General features: G+C 36.1%; 1 protein-coding gene across 3 annotated transcripts in view; it reads left to right on the plus strand.

Annotated features, from left to right (window-relative positions):
• The window catches only part of LOC100742394, a 116,382-nt gene that overhangs the window by 73,161 nt on the left and 21,103 nt on the right, over positions 1–22,118 (plus strand). Inside the window, exon 1 of one of the 3 annotated variants that reach the window (XM_024368293.2) lies at positions 772–1,130. The exons of the other annotated variants lie outside the window; for them this stretch is intronic. The gene's annotated coding sequence lies outside the window, so the exon portion shown is untranslated. Of the gene's footprint in view, positions 1–771; positions 1,131–22,118 lie in introns of those variants that run through there. 3 annotated transcript variants of the gene reach the window in all.

Raw genomic sequence — 22,118 nt, forward strand, 5'->3', positions numbered from 1 at the left:
ACGTGTGTTTAGACCAAATATTTCTTCGGGAACGTGAAATTGCAACGGGAGATATAATTCAAGGCCCATGAAGTCACGTTCCATTCCGTTAAGTCGACTCTCGGCTGCTCGATCCGATCGACAATTTATTCGAGAATTATTAATGCGCTGTAGAAAGGAGAAGCAAAAATTGAAGAAACTGTAAAATATGGTTTGAAGCCTTACAATTAGTCAGATTAATCAAGTTACTCGAGCTTAAGACTTCTGAGTTTGTTGAAAAATGTTGGATGCGCGTGTATGAGAGAGAAATTAAATATTATAATAGAATTCCATGAATGGAATTTTTATTAACTGGAGTTCGCGAGTTAAGTTACGTAAATTTGAGATGTTTGAATTTATAAAAATTATCAGATGAAAATAGGCTCGTAAAAATTATATAATATGATGAATATTTTGTTGGAAAAAAGGGAAATGCGTCGAACAAAAATTAAAGATGTGCTTCCTTCGGGAGCATTGCCCAAAATTTTGTTCCAATAAATGAAGTTCGACCGGTATAATCTAACGTGGTACTTTCATCAGAGCAACAACAATTTTACGCTACGTACGCTTAAGGCGTAGGTATAGCTAAGCGCAACAAACTAATCGTAAATTCTGTTCTGTAAACCGGCGAAACAATGACGCTAACTATCTGAAGCAACGTATAATTATCCCCACACGTGTTCTGCTTCCGTACAATAAACGTTTATGCATATTTCATAGTGATTGTCATTTAAATCGGACCTGAAGCAGTTTAAACGGATTCCAGGAACGATCGAACGCTTGAAATGGAAGAATGAAAAAAAGAAAAAAAGGAAAAAAAAAGAAAAGAAAATGGGATCGTGAGAACTACACGATGGAAAAAGTGGAAAAAAAGGGGAAACTAGAAAATACTTGTGTCGCGACCGAAACGACGGAAACATTCCCTGTTTAACTTTGAAGTTTACCGAGACGTTGACATCGATACCGTGCTATAGTGATGCAAATGAAGCCGCAACGCGGTTCCCTGGTACTAGTAACAGACCTCGTATGTTTGAACGTTTGTCGCGAGGACGATCTCTACGAAGCGAACGAACTTTTCACGGTTGACCCATCGCTGGAGACGAGAATTTTCAGTGAGTACATATATTGCCCAAAAAAGAAAACATAGCACGTTTGTCGTTCGTTTGTCACTGTGCAGGGGACGGATACTTTGAAACACGGTTCTCAGAATGGTTTTGTTTATGTCGCGCGCTTTTGATTTTCGATTAGAAAGTGCATTCTCCTGAACTATGTTACCTAGACGTTTCTACATAGTGATATCTGGCAACTGGATTCTTATACGTTCGGAGACAGAAAGAGGAATGTTTTGGGGTTTCGTAATAGTTTGTGGTATTGTTATTACACTGCGGAATTTTACGCGCTTAAGGGAAATTTAAATGTAAGAAATTTATAGAATACGCGTAATATGCAAAAATGGTAGGTGAGTTTAACGATGAGTTTAATAGATGAAAGAAATTTCTGTTACTACAAATTATAGACATAGAAAATATTCAGAAAGTCGTACATTTAATATTCTATGTTTAATAATTCCCAACTAATAACTAATCCCATTTCTTGAACCATGTAAACATATAAAATTCCATACACGTCTATGAATAGACTATAGTCATGAATAGACTATAAATATATCCATATTGCCCATGCATTTATGGAAAATTTCAATTTATGTAGAAATTCGCAGAGTACGTATAAGATGCAGAAAGATTGAAATATTCCATGTATTAAGTAAGTGAAATAAATCTCCATTTAGGCCCCGTTTCTTTTATTATGTTCATAATGTATAAATATGAAATTGCGTAAATATTCGCAATCTAGTCATGAATATGTATAATAAAGAACAAACTCTGTCGATTGCATGACCGTTGTCTAATATAAATCGTGAATAATAGTAGTATCAAATATACGCAAGTGCGAATAGAATCGTCACGATACGAAAGTATATATTTTGATTCGTAACATGTGTTTTGAGCCGGGGAACGGTTGTTTGACTCATTTCGCTTTTTATGCGTAAACCGAGAAGGTTGAGCGTAATGATTTATAGCCATTCGAATATTGGATATATCATAAACTGTGCTTGCTTGTTCATGTGTTTAGAAATTCTGATGTATGAATACCGAAATGTCTTCATTTTGTATAGCCACGGTTATTTAAATGCACGTATGTTGACAGCGTTTCAATATTCAAAGATGCTTGAACCGTATTCTTATGAAAATTTGAAAATCCAGTTCTGTGAATTTCTTGGAAGATTATCGCTTTCTCCAAAAATATTATCTACTATGTGAAAAATGGTTTATAAATCACACGTACATTATTGAGACATATTAAATTTTTTTCAATTATTCCAAGTTTCTTCACGATTATGTCAATTCGATGAGTGATATATTATTCAAATACAAACTTATTCAACGTATATTATTTGGAAATATACAACGAATCAGTTTAGTAAACTACGTTGTACCTCGATCTCTTCTAAACTTTGTCAGATATGTCCAATTTTCCGAATCAGTTTATTCCTTCGAAACGAGATTCGTTTTAATATATAGCAAAAAACTCGACTGTTTTGTATCATAATTGATGCTACGTGCGATTATATATACAAACTATTTAATTATGTATGAACAAACGCACGCTCACATAAAAATCATACGAACGATAAATTATAAAATCCACAAACAATATCAAATATTGCTTATGTCTGCGTTTCAATTTTTAACAAATCTGGATTCCAACAGTTGAAACCCGAACGTATTCTTGGCAATCTACAGCAAAAATCTCTCGTATCTCATCTCCATAGGAGATAAGTTGGTCGAAAATTTCAGAAAACAAGATTTAGGGATTACCAAATGATGTAGCGAGGAAAGCGGTGTTTAATCAGAGATGCCTGGCTTTCTTCTTTCTTTCGTTGGATTCTCTCGTCTCGTTTTCGGCGTGGCTCTACCTGCCGCATTGCTGGTGGCCGAGTTTCACGTGCCGTTAACCTTGAATCCGGATTTAACGGCTGCGTTTATGCTAATATACCAACCCAGCGAAGAAAGCACGCCGCTCATGGAACACGAAGTAAGTTCCCCCGTGCACCTTTTTATCCCGCGGGACCACCGTGAACTAATGACAATCGGTTGGAAAGTTGCGTTTTGCGAACGCGTTCTCTCCCCCTTTCTGCATCATTTTAAATGCATCGATAGCATGTTAGACGATAATTGGTCGTAAAGGACGATTAAAACTGTATGCAAATTCGATGTAATTCAGCGAGTCAGGCTTTTCTTTTTTCCCGAGGCAATCACGTGTAATGATAACCGGCGAACATCGAATGTTTGCTTAATAATTTTGAAAGTTACGCTAACCTTGTGTGGGATCGTGATTATGGATCAGCTGTGACGCGAGAGAAACCTGTTGATGGAAATTGATGTTGGCTGTTGTCAGAAAACGAGGTTCATGTGGATGTTTTAACCTGTTAACTGGGTTATTACTTTAACTAGAAATTTCTATAATCACAAAATTAAGAGTTACAAATAATTGAAAGGAAGAATTTAAGGAATAAAAGTAATTTTCGTATACGCAAATATGATGTTTAGCTTTAATGAAAATGAAAGAAAATATTACAAGATAGAAGATTTATAAATACAAAGATTATTATGTCAAAGAGATTAGGAACTCAATGGAAGCATTAAATTCCTCTTCGGTCAACAGATTAAGTGCCCGTTTCTTGCGTCAAACTCGTTTGTATCAGAATGGCGAATAATCAGCTTTTTGTATACAATTGCATATGATGCTCGAAATTTTAAATCACATAATACGTAATCTTTTTTGCACATTGTCACCGTTTTGTAATCGTTTTATTCATTTTAATTTTAAATTTTACGCGGTTTCGCTTCATGAATTTAAATTCGATTTCAATGAGACAACACGAAACATTGTTAAGATATGGATGTTTTCAATATTTTTATAGAAATGTGTATTCATTATATATTCATACGAAGCAACTGGAAACATCGTATAAAACTACACTAATTTTCATATTTATCGTTATGATGCTTTTAATAAATTTATATTTCTTTACCAACTGTCAATCATCGTTGTTCGTTTTACAAATATCCTCGTTTAAAATCAAAGTTGTGGAATTACTTAATGATCGTCGTCTTTATGCTAATTCAATTTTTTATTGAACTCCTTACACGTGATTTAAAAAAATATATTTCATACGCCATTTCTTGTTAAAGCAAGATTTAAAATTAAAAGTACTTGAATACTACTTCCACAGACAAAATGTTTGACGTTGCCATTTTACAAAACTGATCTAAACCAATGCTGCACGGAAGCCTTATCGAGATCAACGATCGAGTTTCTAAAATTTACATACCAATTTATCGCCACATGTTGGCTAAACAATAGCACGTTCAACGTGGTCGAAACATTGTCTTCGAAATGTCGAAAAAAATATTTAAACGACTGTAAATGTCCTGCTTGCGGTTTCTCAACGCTGTAGTTCCGTTTTACCTGTAAATGTCGCGGGGGTGGCTTGTTTTAACGCATTTCGCGGTTCGAAGATTTACATCGTTCTGTTCTCTTCCCTTGAGAAACGACGACGTTCAGCGGTTAAAGCATTGTTTGCAACGTGCACCAACTTTCACGAAGTCGATGTCTCCGTTTGTTTTTTTTTTTTTTTTCAGACAACGTGAACGTCAATCTTCATTTTCTTGCTGAGCGATTTCTGCGCGAGCCAACTCCGACAGGTTGGCTCCTCGCCGACAGAACGTCAGTTTCCTATTGAATCGGTTGTATACGATATTCGGGTTTCGTTTGAGTTGCACTTGTGCAAGGAATGCATTTCATGATATCGGTAATTGATTGTGATCGTGTAAAATGTGTGGTAACAAAGATTTATTTACGTAACCCAGATATTCTCGAGCGCACTTTTCTTTTAAATAATGCCTTTTCGTGTTTGAAATTTAAGTCGAATATGCGATCGTTTATTACGTTACAACTACTTATTTGTCCCAACTACGTGTACATTTATCTGTGATCAAAATTCTTTAGATCGATAAAACGTTGCTTGTACAAATTTCAATATCGCTATCCACCGAATTTGTTCAAAAATCATTACAAAATTCTTATCTTTTACGTTGTGGCAAATATCGTTTAAAAGATACCAGATATTTCATTCCTGTAAACGCCAAAAGCAGCGTCGAAGTTTTTCTGAAAACGTTAAAACACGTACCATTTGTTAAACCAAGAACGAGAAGTTCCCATAAAAATTGAAAGAATTTGCCAAGGTTAAGTATGATTTCTAAAGTCATGAGTCTCTTTCTTAGAATATGAAACCAGATACCAACGAGCGGTGATTAATTACAATGGTGTCGTATTGTCCTTACGGTTCATTATTATTAAACAAATCCACGGTCTCGCGGATGTGGCTACCTCGATTTCTACGATTCGCGGCGCCGCATATATCGTGGTAATGAAGGCAATTCATTCGCTTATTCACCGTGCCGTGTTCGTAGGAGTAAGACATTAATGTGTGCGCGCGCGCGATTACCGCTTCGCCAAAGCGCACCACGAATCTTGCTAGAGAAATATAAACGGCGGGGATGACGTGGGCGAAAACACGCATTGAGATGTGTTTCTTTTCTCGCCGGCTACCCACCCGCAAGTACACGTTGCCCCGTCAGTTCTCTCGTTGATTTTGCACTCTCGGGCCTGCGACAGGAAAGCGAATTGCAGCCGAATGATTCATGTGGTCACGGTGGTCGCGAACGCGTGTGCTTGCTTTCGTTTCACGCAAAGGGTGCTGGCCTGTTACGTTTTGTTTCTTTTTATTAAAAAAAAATTTCTTTTTAACGTAATTGGTAAAAGATGGGAGAAAGTTTTTGGACGATATATGCATTTCACGTCCGATAGCTACGTGAAGTATTATACGATTTTACTTTACATAAATTTTTCTCTTATTTTTTAATTCCTCTCTGTATCTTTATTCTATGGTTTTTCTAAACCTTGGAAAGTTTATGTTCATTTTTATACAGTGTTTTATGGTCTAGTATTTTAGTCGCGAACTTGCGTTCTGCAAGTGGCTGGTTTTGTTTAACGAAAACCGTGCTGCCTATTTTTATTTCCTTTGTATTCTTGAGAAATATTTTTCATCGCAACCGCGGAAAGAGACGCGAGAGATTTTCCTGCTTTTATCTGCCTTGTTCGGTTTTTGTATTCTGGCTTGTGGATATTGAAGAGTTTATGTTAAATTTCATAAATGCAAGTTTGATATCATTAAAGTTCTGTTTCAATGTTTCTGCAAAATTGCAGTATTGATATTTATTCTGTGAGAGATGTGAATTTTAAATACGTATAGATTTATCAGTTAAAAATATATGTAGTTTTACTAGTTAGAAGAGTTGATTATCCGATATCGAGTTTACGGTGTGATCGAAGATAATGAGCTGACTGACACTAGAACGTTTATTGTGGCTAATGTCAGTAGGGTAACATTTGAAATTAAAATTTGTTATTTCAACAGTTCATACTACTCCCATTCAAATCAAAATACGGTGAACGATCCATCAATTGTTCTAGTAGCGTACTATATTTCTAAATTAACACTGAAATATCTGAATAATCCATGTTGCTTTTCGTGTATCTAATTATTTATCATTCTCGAACCAATAGAATAAAACATTGTGAAACGAATATAGGAAATTCTCATAGCGGTGTAACTACGAAAGAAAAAGAGAACCAAGAAAGAAAAGTATAAAAGCTATTAAATTATATTTATTTCCAATTCAATATTAATATATCTGCATAACTTATGGTACTTCTTTTGTATTTCGCTATTCATGATCCTCGATAGCTTTATTGATTCCGCTAAATATCTTCCGAGCAATTGCTCATGCTCGTAGCGTTCGCTTGTATTTCGTATCGACCAATTAATCATTTCCCAGCTGGCGCGTGCATAAAATGTTGAAATTGTCCTGGCTGATCGCGTCGAACGTCTCAACCAGTACTTCCACTTACTTAATCAATCTTCACGAACGAATGAATATTGAAAACTCGTGTATCTGCCGGAAAAGTTCTCTTACACGCGTGTTCGACTATGATAATCGCATAGATGATGAATTCAGGTAGTATCATTTCTAACGATGCATCGTTTATCCTCTTTTCATTTTAATTGACTTATGGAATCGGAAAAAGCACAGGTAGGAGTTTGGTAAACGAACACTCGTTTAGGACGGAGTATCAATATGCGTTGTGCTATTACTTGTCAATTAATTGTATCAGGTATTTGAGTTTATATTTGTAACCGCTTTGTATTAATAGTAATTGTGATTCGAGCTTGCTACGATCTTTGGATTCTAATCAATTTAATCAGATTTTTATTATTTCAAGAGACTTTGTAATTGTATCGTAATTGTAAGAAAGACAAAATAGGTATTCTTCCTATCTTTTTCAAGATCGAGAGATCTTAAAAAATTACATAAAATATATTTATCTGTTAAACGAAAAAGATTTCAAGAACCTTGTTACAGGGTGTTAGTTCTGATATGTTAGATTCGTCGTTGAATGATAGAAATCTTTTGTTCGATAATAACAAATTTTGGAGAAAATTAAAAAACACATAGATAAAAGACAAGGATTCGTAGGGAGAACTGGATGTAACACGTGCGTAAGTTCTCAAAGCGAGAAATAAATTCCAAGATAAAAAGATATTTCAATGGAAAACTATCCAGGAACCGTAGCAAAATGAAAAAAGTTATAATTAAAGAGTTAATCGCTTATCGTATAAATCTATTCAAAAAAGATCTCACTTTATCCTTCTTCGTTCTCTCTCCGACTGGATTCGCGATTAAATTATCGTCCCATCAAAACGTGTACCTGTTCGTCCACACATAGAAAACACTACGAAATAGCCATGTTCGAAAATATCGAGGTCACCGTGCAATCACCAGGACGAAACGATGCAACGAACACGAATTTCAGGTTTTCGTGGCGAAAAAAATTATTAGAATGGGTTAATGCGTAATAAAGTTGGTCCATCGTGTTTCTTAGCCTGTGTCGCTTTAATTGGCGACTGGTTTTGGAACCAGTCTTCTTTCTCTCTCTCTCTTGTGTGCCTTCGCTCACCGATGCGTCGATCTCGCGTACCATTCACAAACAACGTCATGAATGAGTTCTCACCCTCGTCGCTCCATCGAGAACCATCTTTTCTTTCCTTTCTTCTTTATTTAACGATACACGCAGTCGATATAACTGTATTGGTATAACTGCGCCGTCTATTCGTACGTCATACTCGCGTAAAATTGTAAATTACGCTTCTCCCTACGAACCTTGATTGCATTTTATGATCTTAATCCTCGGTATAATGCTGCACGCCGAAGCGTGAGGTATATTTATTTTAACGATTTAAGTAACACGTCGCGAGAGTTCCTCTTCTTTCCTTTGTCGTTTATTCTGCATGGATCAGAGTTGTTTCGTAGAAAGGATTAGTAGAAGTAGAATGAACATCTTTTATGCGGTCGGTTTACAATGTCCGAGCGTGAAGGCAGTGAAATCCTATGTGGAAGAAACGATTTCGACGGGTAGTAAAACAAGCTGGAAAATTGCTTTCGTACGTAGTACGTTGCAAAGCGGATCAAGGGATCGTGAAACGGGTACTAAATTGGCAAGCACTTGGTTGATGTTAAATTGACTCTTATTAGACTCGACGAATGCTATATCGACTTATTTGATATACGCATATCAATCTCTGGAATTAAAGAGTTAAAGCGTGTTCCTTGTAAATTAATTAATTAATCGTAGCCGTAGCTTCGATACTTTCTAACGTTAATAGGATTTCACTCGTTTTCTACTTCCGTCAGTTTTAGCCAAGGAACTTATCCATATCTTTGATTGATAAATTATTTATAGAGCTCGGAGAGAAAGTGGTGCGTGTAACGAAATCTTTAATTTGAGTAATTTCATAGAAAAATCCGTATGCTTTCGAACATTAAAATACATCGCTACAGGCAATCATAGAAAGGTAGAAATTCATTAACCGTTTCTAGTAGTGGCCATGGTAATAATAATGGTAATAATAATAACATGGACTAATCACTTAAAAAAGAGTACGTGTAATTTTTAAAGTAGTAAAAATGAAAAAAATGAGAAAGCTATAACAATGTAATCTCATTACAAATAATATTGGTTTTTGCAAGAAGCTACATATACTACTCACTGTATTATATACCACTTTTCCACAGATCCTCGTCATTTAATTATATCTATTATTTTTCTGTCCCGTTATTTTCCATTACATACATTATCTATTACTCCTTCGCACCAGTAACTATTAATAAACCTAAGAGGAAAAAATACTAGAAATGGCTTGGACAGCTTAATTAGTCAAAACTCTGATCGCAACTTTCTTCACGGATAAATTTCCAGGGTGCCACTGGCGAACGAAGTTTTTCAATTAAGCTCGTCTACCCCCCTGTTGCGTGCTTTCTCTGTGGGGTTTCCTCGCATGCTAAGACGTCAAATCGCTCACGTTACAAGCCCTAATAGCCAACGTCCGCAAATTGCCGTACAGCCTCGCTTCGACGGCTGGAAAAATGCGCGATTGTCGAGGGATCACTTTGGAGAAGCTGGTCTTGCGAGGCGTGTCTGAGCAATCGCGTATAAATCACGCGACGACCAGGGTTAAGGAAGTCATTATTAAAGTATGGGCGAGAATCACGTCGTTGTGCGCGAGTCATGAGTGATACGACGTCTAACGGATTTGACGATTAGCCTCGGACACGTTGCTCTTGCTCTACAGCTACTCGTGGGCGTTTTACACCCGGTAGTTGTCAAACGGTTACCACTGGTTCTTATGCAGTTGATTAAGTGCGTCGAGCACTTGACCCTTGCTTCCAGAATCGCGAAAGCCGCACGATGAAAAATCGCGGGGCGCGATTAGCGGCCTGAATCCGATTCACGCTCTACTTCGCGGTTTATGATGGTTTCATCTTCTTTCGGAAAAGGTAAATTTGTTCGTTGACGTTGGCAAAATATACCGCAACTACGTGTACTTCTTTCTTATGAAAGATTTTACAATTAGATCGTAAATTTATATTTGTTACACGAGATCCGCGATTTTGTCATTTCTCCAGAGCTCAGCAAAAGATACAGATGAATGGCATCGCATCGTAAACCGTGACAAATATTTGTATGTATGTTGCAATATGTAATACTTGATTTAATTCCACTGTTTAGTTAGACTTTAATTGTTTTACATCACATCTACAATTAGATTCCTGAAGTTATTGAAAAATAGAAATCAGAGTCTGATAGATTTTGTTTCTGTAGAATTCAGGAGAAATTTAAGTTCGCTTGAGTTTGCGTGTCAGCCTCTTGAAGGGAAAGGGTTTGAAGCATGGAGCGATATAGCAATTCGAATTACAGTACAGCAACGAACTTGCAGTTTTCTTCTTTCGCCGTACAGATCGCGATAACAAAGGAGTTGTCAAGTTAATTGCAGAATTGCAGAATCTCCGATATAAGAAATTAGAAAGAAACGAAGAAACTTACGAATCGTTTTCTACGGACTGTCGATTATATATTCGCTTCCCGACTCGTAGCAAAGAAGCGCGTGGTCCGCCAAGCACCTTGTGCATATTACCGTTTCTTCGACTGTACAGGAGCAGTGGAAGAAGTCGGCAATGGCTGGTAATGGGACAACTTCTTCGAGCATCCAAGGTATCCAGGTGTTACGGTATAATTTACAAGAAGGGGAGTAATGTTACTTCTCGATGTAACCTCGTTCCAGGCATCGATGTCCCCTCGAGGGCAGCGCGTAGGAGAGTTTATAATACGTAGATCGAATCAGGTTCGGCTCGTCTTACCGATCTCGAGCTTGTGCATTAATCGTTACTTTATGTAAATTGTACCAAATCGATTGGAATATTGAAAGAGAAAGAAAACGAGGAAATCAATGGAAAAAAGGCGGCGAAGGATAAAGACGAGGAAATGCCGGGGGACGAAGAAAGAGAAATCGTTTATCGAATAATCTCAACGCGTCCCGTGCTTATTTATCGATACTGATAAATACTTTTAGCTTATATTTGCTATGCGTTTCTCGACTCATTAGAAAAATCCATTCGACTAGTTCTTCCTTGATACACGATCATTGGGTAGGAGTAGCCTTTATTCGTCTCGGTGATTATTCCATAAAATCTACGGCCATTGAAACGCACGCTATGAAAAGAGGAAAACGAGGAAACAAGAATGAATTAGCAGCTCGTTATCGGTGGAAAGACTCGCGAGTATGAAATTGTAGGTTGCTTGGTGACAAGCAGAAACTATGAATCACATTTTGTAACGTTACCCTAGTTGCTATATACGCAACGGTGTTTGGAACGCAGACAGATAGCGAGATGGACAGGAAACCTCGCCAACAACGTTTCCGCGCGTAAAATCCACGCCAATCGTCCGAACGCTGTTTGTTTTACTATGCTTCCTCGTTACCGAACACCGTAAGCGACGACGTAAATGAATGGTTGCACGGTCATTAAGACGCGTCGTCTAACCAGGAGTAATTGCGACGTCAAGGGGATCGTAAAATCGTCACGACGCAACTGTTGGATTCTTGCAGCCATTCTGTCAATGGTTTTCCACTCTGACAAGGATATTTATAACAACGAACACGCATTCAGCTTCGGGTTAAGCGACCTTCTTCGCTATTATTTCAGGAATTTGCAATCTGTAGGGTCTACCGCATAAACGAACTGTTGGTATTCTTTGCCTTTCTTAGTTTTTCAAATGTTCTCTGTAGTTTTTTCCTGGGTTGTTAAATGATTACGAAGGAAGAAAATTGAATATAACAAGCTAGGGTTATTTGAGTCGGTTAAGTTTCGACATCTTGAAATTCAATCTTGAACTGCGTGTAGAATAATCAAACTTGTTGCATATTATGAAATACCATTGGTCTTTGCTATAACGACGAAAGAACGAGAAAATATCGCGTACTTTAGGTTTCTTGAATCAGCAAGGAGGCATTTTACGAGAACTAATAAAATGAACAACAAAATTGTTTGCAAAACTAATGTAATGTACACAGGCTACTGAATTATATTATTATAATTTCGAATGGGAATATTAATATTTGACGAACGAACAACTTCTTTCACCTCGATGAGTGAAAGTTACGTATTTCGAGAAAAATGATGCCCATCAAGCTGTCAATCTATAAAATATATTTCGCTTTCTATCACACCACTAGTAACCAGTAAAATAGTCCATTTTTGAACGTAAATCGCTTAAAAATCGTTCGTAAGCAAATTTGGCGAACTTTACGAGGCAAATTATAATACTTAGCTTGTTTGAAATATCCTTCTGATTCATATAATTCTACTTTCACCCTACTTCGCGTGGATCACCCTTGTAAAAAAGGTAATCGCGTGTTTCATTCGGATCTTTATCATAATCTGAAACTATATCTTGCATTCTAGACTGATCTACACGAAACCAGCTTTTTCTTTTCTCTCTTGCTACAAAGAACGAACGCCAATGTGCATTAGTTCTTGGCATTAAATGAATCCTATGTACAAAGGATTTATCGCGTTATCGAAGTGCTAAAATAGTATCGTTAATATCCGATTTGATCATTGTTTAATATATTGCAAGAGGCATGCTTTTATGTGTTTTCGTTATCATTGATGTTTCGCAATAAGGAATTAGGTATTAATCATCCGTTTCCTTTTGTTACAGTAGAATTTATGTTTCGTGGAAGTGCCAGTAAAAATAGTGCATATATTTTAATTAATAATTCCTGGCATTCATTAACAAGCTTGTTTATTACATAACGAAGTATGTAATTAGGCTATAATTATAACTTCTAATATGCACGTGTATTGTAATTCAGAATCACAAGGCAAACACGTATGAATTCATTTTTCTTGATGTTCTAATTGTAATGTAAATTTAAATGTTATTTGATGGTTAATATACTTACAGAATTGGAAAGAAGACTTTTTAAATACAAAGGTACAAATCTTGCGAAACTTCCTGAAATATTTTCATTACGAAAATATCTACGAAGTTTTATAATGAACCCGATCGTAGAACGTTATGACAATCGTAATTCAAGACGAAACAAAGATAAGAAAATTGATAATATAAAACACTGTAAAATATGAGAAATGTCTGTTTGTCTCCTGTGATCTTCGATTATATGATAATTTATTATTGGATGGCGTGTAACGTGCAACGTATAGCAAGATAATTCGAAGTGAAGATCCAAATCGTCTAAATAAAAAATAAGACCAAAAAACGTGGTACTTTCAAAAGGTATAAATAAAAAGTGATGAAGTAATCATACATAGTTATGAGATTATGAGGCGCCAGTGCTATCGCACTGGAAAACTGCAAGTAATATACGTACTCATCGATATTATCGGAAATCAGTAAGATCTTGTTGGTATATGATTCAAAGCAAGGCGTCTATCAGTTTCCTTTCTGCTAAATATCGACATCCTATCGCGAATCTTCATTTATCGATATTTCATAATAATGTCTATTGCACGAAGAATTTATTCTCGGAGACATTCTCAAAGTTACCAATCACTTTAGATATACCTCGATCGATCGTTCCTTATTCTTTTAAACAATTAGAACAACTAAAACCGAAACTTAATTATTTATCCGAATTCTATGTATATAGCAACTTGTGTGATGAATTTATCATTTATCTCAATACGACCAAATTCGATCTTCTAAGATTCATATTTGAATTGGTGTGAGAGGTGATCAGATATTTCCTCTGTGAAGTATAAACATACAATTGTATATGATATCATCGAAATTAGAAAAATATAATCGAACTTTGTCCTATGCAATTGAATTTTCTGTAACCAGACTTATCAGATCTGACCAGACGACTGTAGAATCTATTGTTACTAGACTCTATCAGACTTTATTGAAAATAATCAAATTACAATCCATTGTACCCTATCGAGCATCACTAGGATCTATTGAACGTCACAATAGTCGATTGGAGTCCATTGATTTCATAAATCATATTCGCTCGAAGCGTTACGGACTTTATCAAACATTATACAACACGATAAAAAATTAGTAGACTTCGTTAGACCGTATTAAACGCAATCTAATGTTGCTTGACTTTCTCGAATTTGATTAATCATTCTCGGAATTTGAGAAACTCGATTGAACATTGACACGACGTTCATAGCCGTAACAATAAATTGAACTTACAATCATAGATGATTAACATGTCAATTATGCTATCATCTGGATTTGAATTCCACGGGTTAAGGTTAATGTTCTACTTTGGAATTTTGAATCTTCAATTTAGATTTTTGCAATTCGATTTGTTTTTCAGATCCAGATTTTGTATTCGAGATCGAATTCGTGATCGAAACTTGAGTTTCAGATCTGAGTTTATTATACCGAATGTTAATATCTGTGCGTTATACGCGAGTTGGATTCTCGACTGAACTGGTAGTTGAAATTTAAGTCAGAAATTTAGCTTTAAAATTGGAATCATCATCAACTTAGGTTCTGATTCTCAGATCGGAATTTAGACTTGAATTTATTGCTGGAATCCATCCAATTTCGATGTTCGTTCATAGCTGAGATTTCTGTTTCTTGGCTCTTTAATTTCGGTTCGTGACACTCGGGAATTAAATTCAAAATTTGGTTTGCATCGGAATTTGAATTCAGATGGTCTAGATCCAAGCGTCAAGGTCTAGATTTACATTTACCGCTATGTACTTTGTCAATGTACAATTCAGTACGATATAATCTTGGTTGTGAGGAAGATCCGTAAGATATTACAATTGGGAGTCTATGATAGGATCTCTTGAACCTTATTCCAATTAAAATCTTTTCGATTCATTCTTTCTGATAAAATAGTGTGGATTGATGTCGTTCGATACGCGATCTAGCTGTATGTAATTGCATGCAATCGTATCTGATATGTTAAATTGAATTTCATCGTGCGATTAGATCTCCAATGATTAACTAATGATATAGAATTCTATGCAAACAAGATTGACTACATTTTTCGATATTTGTTATTATGTAGCGATCTGCTACACTATGCGCTAAGTTATAATTAGATCCAGTGACTGTGTTTTAATAGGAAAGCTATCTAGTGCGACTAACTGCTTCTAGATCATATAAATCATGAACGACAATATAAAATATAAATTTTTCTCCATACGTAAACTTGAATCGCGAGCCACGATTGGATCGCGTTCCATTGTGTGTAACATTTTAATAGCTTCTTATCTGTCATACGCTATCAATGTCGCCGATGAAAGACAATTTGTATGTCAAACCGAATTATCTTCATCGATCAATGATCTGTGACCACACATACGTTCATGCGACCCTCTATACCTTCATTTAGCTATGTAATGACGATAATAACGATCGTTATTGCACAACTAAAATGAGTAATTACATAACATTGAATACTATCAGGAAACCTAAAAAAATAAAAAGAATAATGGAGAGATTATTATCATTACGAGATGCAATTTACTTGTAATCCCGACGAAACTCGTCGAACTATAAAGTTTCTTGTACAAGTTTAAATCGTTCTCGACTGGCAATTAAAGTGCAGCCTTTCTATCCGGTCCGTGATCGAACAACACGACCTGATCACCGTCGATCGATCCGTAATATTCGCCAATCGATATTTCACTATGCCTCCCCGATAATGTACAGTAATAGCGTGCCATTTGCATTCGAGTCGAATACGCGGACCGAGGCGATACCAAACGTCACAACTTGTCCATTATTCATAAATAACATTTCAATTAAAGCACGATCTGCCTGAGCGTTTTGCAATTTTTCCGCCGTTTTACGAGGACACTTCGAAGCAAGATCGTTTGATTTCTTCGCGATACCGTAAATTACAATTATTTTGATTCGCGTATGTAAAAAGTCGTTCGAGTAGGACAGAGGGGATTTTTTAAGATTCAATAGGAAGATTGTAAATTATTCATCTACGACGCGTGTCGCAAAAGTAAAAGCCAGATTACTGTATCGTTATCGTACGTCGAAATCGAGTTCGTATATATTCTACACAAAGGGTTGTTCCAGGAGAAAGTTCCTCGATTTTCGATCGTAGGTGGATATTTTTCATGCACATCGTGATACGGTTTCGTGATCAGTTTCACTTTCTACCAAAAGCTCGCTTCCTGCCTCCGCACTTATGACGAAATGCTTTACGACGCGGAATTCCTCGGTATATCTTTCCCGATGAATCACGTGCTTGTTCCTACAGCCGATATTTCTAAGGATAGACGATTCATTGCTCCTAACGAATCTTCTAAATGCTCACTTCGATATATTCTCCTAGATAATAAAAGGAAACTATGCGTAGCTTTACTTCTCGTATTCAGCGTTGTCCCTATTTCTACGTTTCTTCGTATAAAGCCAGAAGAGCTAACTTAACGGTTAATCACACGATAAATTGGTACAATAACGGTAAAATAGAAAATTTGATTTACTTCTTCGTTTGTTATATTCCCTATCGACTATGATAGCTTCATTCTTTTTTTTTTACTTATCTCTACTTCCTTATTCGTTTCGAGAATTTCTACCCCTGTGATGAACGATCGATCAAGAATGGACCACTCAACGAGCAAATTATTAAAAATATCTGAATTTTAGCATATGCGGGTAAAGTTTAATTCTTGAGAAACCAGACTGTTAATTTATAGAGTTGATCAATTAAAGTTTCGCGTGTTTCAAATATTCCTCTCTAAGAAGATTATGTTAAAACATACTATAAAAATTATCTAGTATCCTCTTCCAAACTATACAACCTTCTCAAAGAGGAAACTGTATAACAACATTTGTAATACTTTTACGTTGGGATTTCGATGCGTATCTTTACACGATGTTACCGGCATTTACCAATCAAGGTAGGCTCATGCAAAAACGAATTAATTCACCGCACAGCGTGTCGAATCGGCGGACACGTGTTCGCGGTTTCGTGAGTCGGGATAACGCAGGAAGGTGTTCGTGACGTTCGGAGCAAGGTGTTCGTGACGTGCCGCCAAGTCTACATCCGATTAGCCATCCACGTCGAAGTGCATCGCTGATAAGTCGCGATGATGCAAGCGACGTTCGAAATGTCAGTGTAAGAGGAAACGAGGGCAAGTATGCCGAATTCTCCCAGCTAAACGGTAATTCGATCATCACCGGTGAAAAGACCTAGATAAGAGATTCCGACACCGTCTGTCGCCGGATACCTGTACGTTATCAACGATTTCGTAAGAGGAGCAGCTATAAATGACCGGTGATGTTATTATATGCTGTGGTCATACGAGTAGCGAAACGATGGACGTGGATTTCGATGAATATCTCAGGCTGCAGTGTAGTAGAATTTAGTTTTATATTTAATTTATTTGAAAGAGATTTTGGTTAGTGACTGGTTAACACGTTGGATACGCAAGACACGGATCAGAGTCAGTATATATCTTTTTTTTTTTATTTCATTCTTATGTACTTTTTTTATTCTTAATACGCCTTAGATTCTCGTGATAGACCCTATACATGCACTTACTTTTAAAAAGTCACAAAAATGTGGAATTCAAAATTTGCTCGTTAAAACGAGAGTCATATTTGTATCGAATGTGTGAAATGAATTTTTATGATCGAGTGGATTTACCCAAACGCGAACTTCTATTATATGAACGAGAAATCTTAAATAGCGAATCAGCGAATTTATTCCATACTATTGTCTGACCTCTTACTGTTATACAAACTCCAGCTATAAAATCCTATGAATTCCACATATGACCACTACGTATGATATCGTTCCTCGATAAATAAAGTTTTATTGTAATATCCATTTAAATGAATTCCCGTTGATCGAATCCGTTTTTCTAAATGCGAACAATTATATAAAATGATAATAAATCATAGGGAAACGATTGGATTCCTATGATATGAAACCGCTCGTTCTACGAAAGGTTTAAGTAATCGAAGGTTTGCCGTAACATGAGTATCGATATTATTACAACGTGCGTCATAACACACGTTTTTTTCAATGCTCGAGTGAGCACAACGATAATCCGAAATTATAATCCAAATTTCCAACGTGGCGGCGATAATCCGAAATGATATTCCTAATCCGCTTACGATTACGCGGTAGCCGGACTTTCATCAAACCGGTGAACGCCCCCTCGATTTCATCGAACTTCCTATGAGTTCTTGAGCTACTAGCGAAAAGAGGATTCGACTGAATGATGATAAACAGGCTGATTCGTGGAATCTGTTGGTGAGTTGGTTTCTCGGTGACGGAGACCGTGATAATGGTTTCGTAAGATCTGTTGATGGATCTTGCGATTATGTAGATGAGTGCATATTTTGGAATCTTTGAATACGTTTGATAGAGTTTGTCAAGCAAAATCGATCCTGTAAGATATACTCACGAATGGTTTGTATTTAGAGAAGTGAGGTTACTGGTGAAATAAATTACATTATTTGAGAAAGTGGGAAAAATGTATGTTTTAAAGAAATGTTTGTGTAACATTTAAATTATATACCGAGTATTTGGTTGTGTCATAAATGCTTCTTGTACAATACATGTACGAAAACAGGATTAATTTATGTATGTTGCAAAACAACCCAATATTTAGTGTCCATTAATGATAAATATTTATTATGCAATACTTGATAAATATCATGAATGTCATTTGAAATAGAAAACGAGCAGTTAATTCACTCTAATTACTTACTACTTTTACCGACAAGCGTTCTCTACTATTTAGTAAGAATTTTTGACCGACATTCCTCTGTTTCCTGTTCTTTTAATTGCCGTTCGATCGATTTCACAAGTGTTTGGCAATAGAGACGATCCACGATAAGACTGTTCTCGGATCGCTGTTTAAAAGTAGATGCAATCAGATCGAGAGTGATTTGCATGGAATAAGCTTTACGATCGTAAAGAAAACACGACGCAGTTACGATGCAAAGCAGTCGGCATTTTAACCGAGCCGTTTCGTGTTCACGATGATATTTAAAAATCGTGAAGACCTTTCCCTGTTTATAGTCTCGTTTGACTGTTGCAATCATTTTATTAATTAAAAAAAAAAAAAAAAAAGAAGCGATCTTAAAATACCGACAGAATTGGAAATTTGAGTACACTTGACAGGCTATAATTATTATATCATTATACTGCATAATTTTATAGTATAGGAATGACAATTGTATTTTAAAAAAGACATTTATTCACCTCATTTTTTTTTAATGAAATAATTTATAGTAATTGATTTATAAATCACTTCACCGATGCCATTGACTCGCTAATACATTCGCCTAATAAATTGGAAAATTAATAATTCAGTGCAACAGGTTTCCGTAATTTAACCACCTACACAATATTTTATATTGTACACTCAGGTGTGTGCGCTTCTTGCTTCGGTCGTCGGAGTCGCGTGGACTTTTTGTCACGAAGCCAAACTGGTTCCGCGAGACTGTGTAATAGGACACCATAAATCTTCCTTTTCTCATCAGAAATATTTTAGCCTCCCTCCTTCCGCAATTAATAAAGTCGCGCCGTTACTTCTTCGCCGTTTAAATTAATATGTAAAAAATTAATCGAAACGCTTATGAGGTAAACGCCTATAATGAAACAATTGCATTCCCGCTGAAAATTTCTTCTCATTTTGTTTTAACGAAGCTTCTGTATTTGATGTGATAAATTATGAAACTTAAAAAAATGCATACAATCAACTTGGTTCCTGAAAGACTCGTTTTTAAAATACATTGATTTGTCTTAAGATTTTCGAATAGCGGCCTATCACACTGTATCGATTACAAATGGACAAATTCAAGTTCTACGAGGTAGAAATGCTCGAAAATACATTTAAACGAGTATTTGATAGATCGCGCGCGTGAAACCGTGGAAAATCGTTTGCCACCCCGTTTACCGTTCGAAATGTAACTCTCGTCCATTACATTACGTGAGAAGGCGTGTTTACACGGTGTGAAAGGCGTCGCGGCTTCAGGACGGACCAATCGATGATTTCTCGAGAGTCATTAACTCATATAACGAATGATCCTGAGAGCGGTGAGCGTTTGCTGGATCTGTAATACCGCCATGCTATAGCTATGCCTGTCAATCGCGCCGGTTTCAAGAAATCACGGACAGTTTCGCGATCTAAAAACCGACAACGACTGCTCGTTTCACCCTACTTTCAGGTGAAAATCCATCGAATTTCTTTTCGTGTCTTACTGCTGTCTAACTCTCTAACTCCCGTACGCATTCAAATTGCAAATTGATAATTCTACTCACTGTGTCAATTCATAGCAGCGCCAGTAGAGTCTTTGGTTTCGCTTGTTTTTCAATCTTTCCAGTAAGAAACTATGATTTTCAATAGAAAGTTTCCGATAAAAATGAAATATCGTGGTTTGGAAATCGGAGGATTAATTATTTCAAAAATTATCCTCAAATTTGGCAGAGTAATGTGAAAAATATTAAAAGCTACGATATAGTTAAACAAATATTATAGATTATCGATAGAAGATCGATATTAATATATGCCTATAGACGTTTAAAAAATTGTCTACTGCGAGTAAATCTGACAGAATAAATTAGCGATAGATATTTTTAGCTATGAACGGCTTTCAAGACATTTTCATGTAATTTATTTATTTGATCGTGACCGGAAAGCGTAGGTTCAATGTTTAGATTCGGATTTTTATATTCTCTGATTTTACCTGTTTAGTTATCCTTGAAAGCTTTTCCATTTTATCATATATATAATCATGTACATAATATCGCGACATAAACTCGTTGGTTTAGTTTTGGGGATTTTAGTTTAGTTAGCGTTTAATTTTTAACGAAGTTAACGAAGTAAAGTATTTACTGTCGTTAAATCACGCGGAAAATTGGTAAAAATAAAGTCGAGAACCATGTTCGAAGGAGAATGCCACACGTGCAACGCTCGAGTTTGAATGCATCACTTCGATAGGTCAGTGCATGTCTGACATGAACGTAATTGGTATCTATCGGAAACACGTCAAGATAAGATATCGGTTAACAACGTTATCGTGCTCGTCCGTGTGACGCGAAACGTGGTTGTCTTCTTTTAACCGAAACGCCGGCGTTTAACTTGGCCTCGTTACTTTTATCGACAAATCTTAAAGATCGATCCAGTCTAGCGCAACGTTCCGCGTCGCGCGATCGTGTCTTCTCCCAGATATTAACACTGTACTCTGCTATTTGTGATACGCCGTTTTCAGTCATCCAGTGAAATATATTCTCAAATAATCGAAATAAAGTTCATTATTTTCGTTGTGCTCCATCTCGCGCAATAAATATAAGCTTCGTGACAGGTTGCTCGCTCTGCTACAATTGTATTCAACTGAAGTAAAATTAAGTTGCGGTGCGAGTTTATGATATCATAAGTGACATGTATCGTACAAGGTATATTTTTCTTTGGAAACGTATACACGTAAAATCGAACTGTTTTCACCGTGATACGTAAACTAACACGTTTTCAAACGAAAGTTCCTGTGGATAGACGTTAATTGATGATGTGCTACTGAGGTGTTAAATTAATCATCGACGGAGGTATCGATAAGACTTTATTAGAAATTCCTCTATTACGGGCTCTCTCGTTATAAATAGAAACGAAGAAGAGAAATATAATACCTTAAGTCAATTTTTCATTATCAAGATTAAATCTTGATCGACCGGGCTGAGTTGTACGGTTGTTGGGTTTCTAACCATTAATCTTGTTTATCGTTTTCTTCTTTGTTTTCTTTTTTTTTTTTCGTACGTCATTTATTATTTTCTGTTATCTTTTTTACATAATATAGGTTATTGCAATTTCTGCTTTCTTGTTTTCTCCTTTTTGCATTTATGTGACTGTGTATGTATATCTGGTAATAAAAGAACTAAAGAAAACGAGAGAGAAAGAAAGAGAGAAGAATCGTAATTTTCAGTCGTATTATTGCTAATTAATTTATACGTTAATCATACTGCTATTAGGTGTATTACGTATAATACATTTTAATTATATATTTATATCATTTATTTATGTTTCAATTTTTACTGATTATAGTTCTCTTTTTTT

The sequence above is a fragment of the Bombus impatiens genome, unplaced genomic scaffold (assembly GCF_000188095.3).
Source record: "Bombus impatiens unplaced genomic scaffold, BIMP_2.2 scf_0418, whole genome shotgun sequence".
In the NCBI taxonomy this organism is placed as follows: domain Eukaryota; kingdom Metazoa; phylum Arthropoda; class Insecta; order Hymenoptera; family Apidae; genus Bombus; species Bombus impatiens.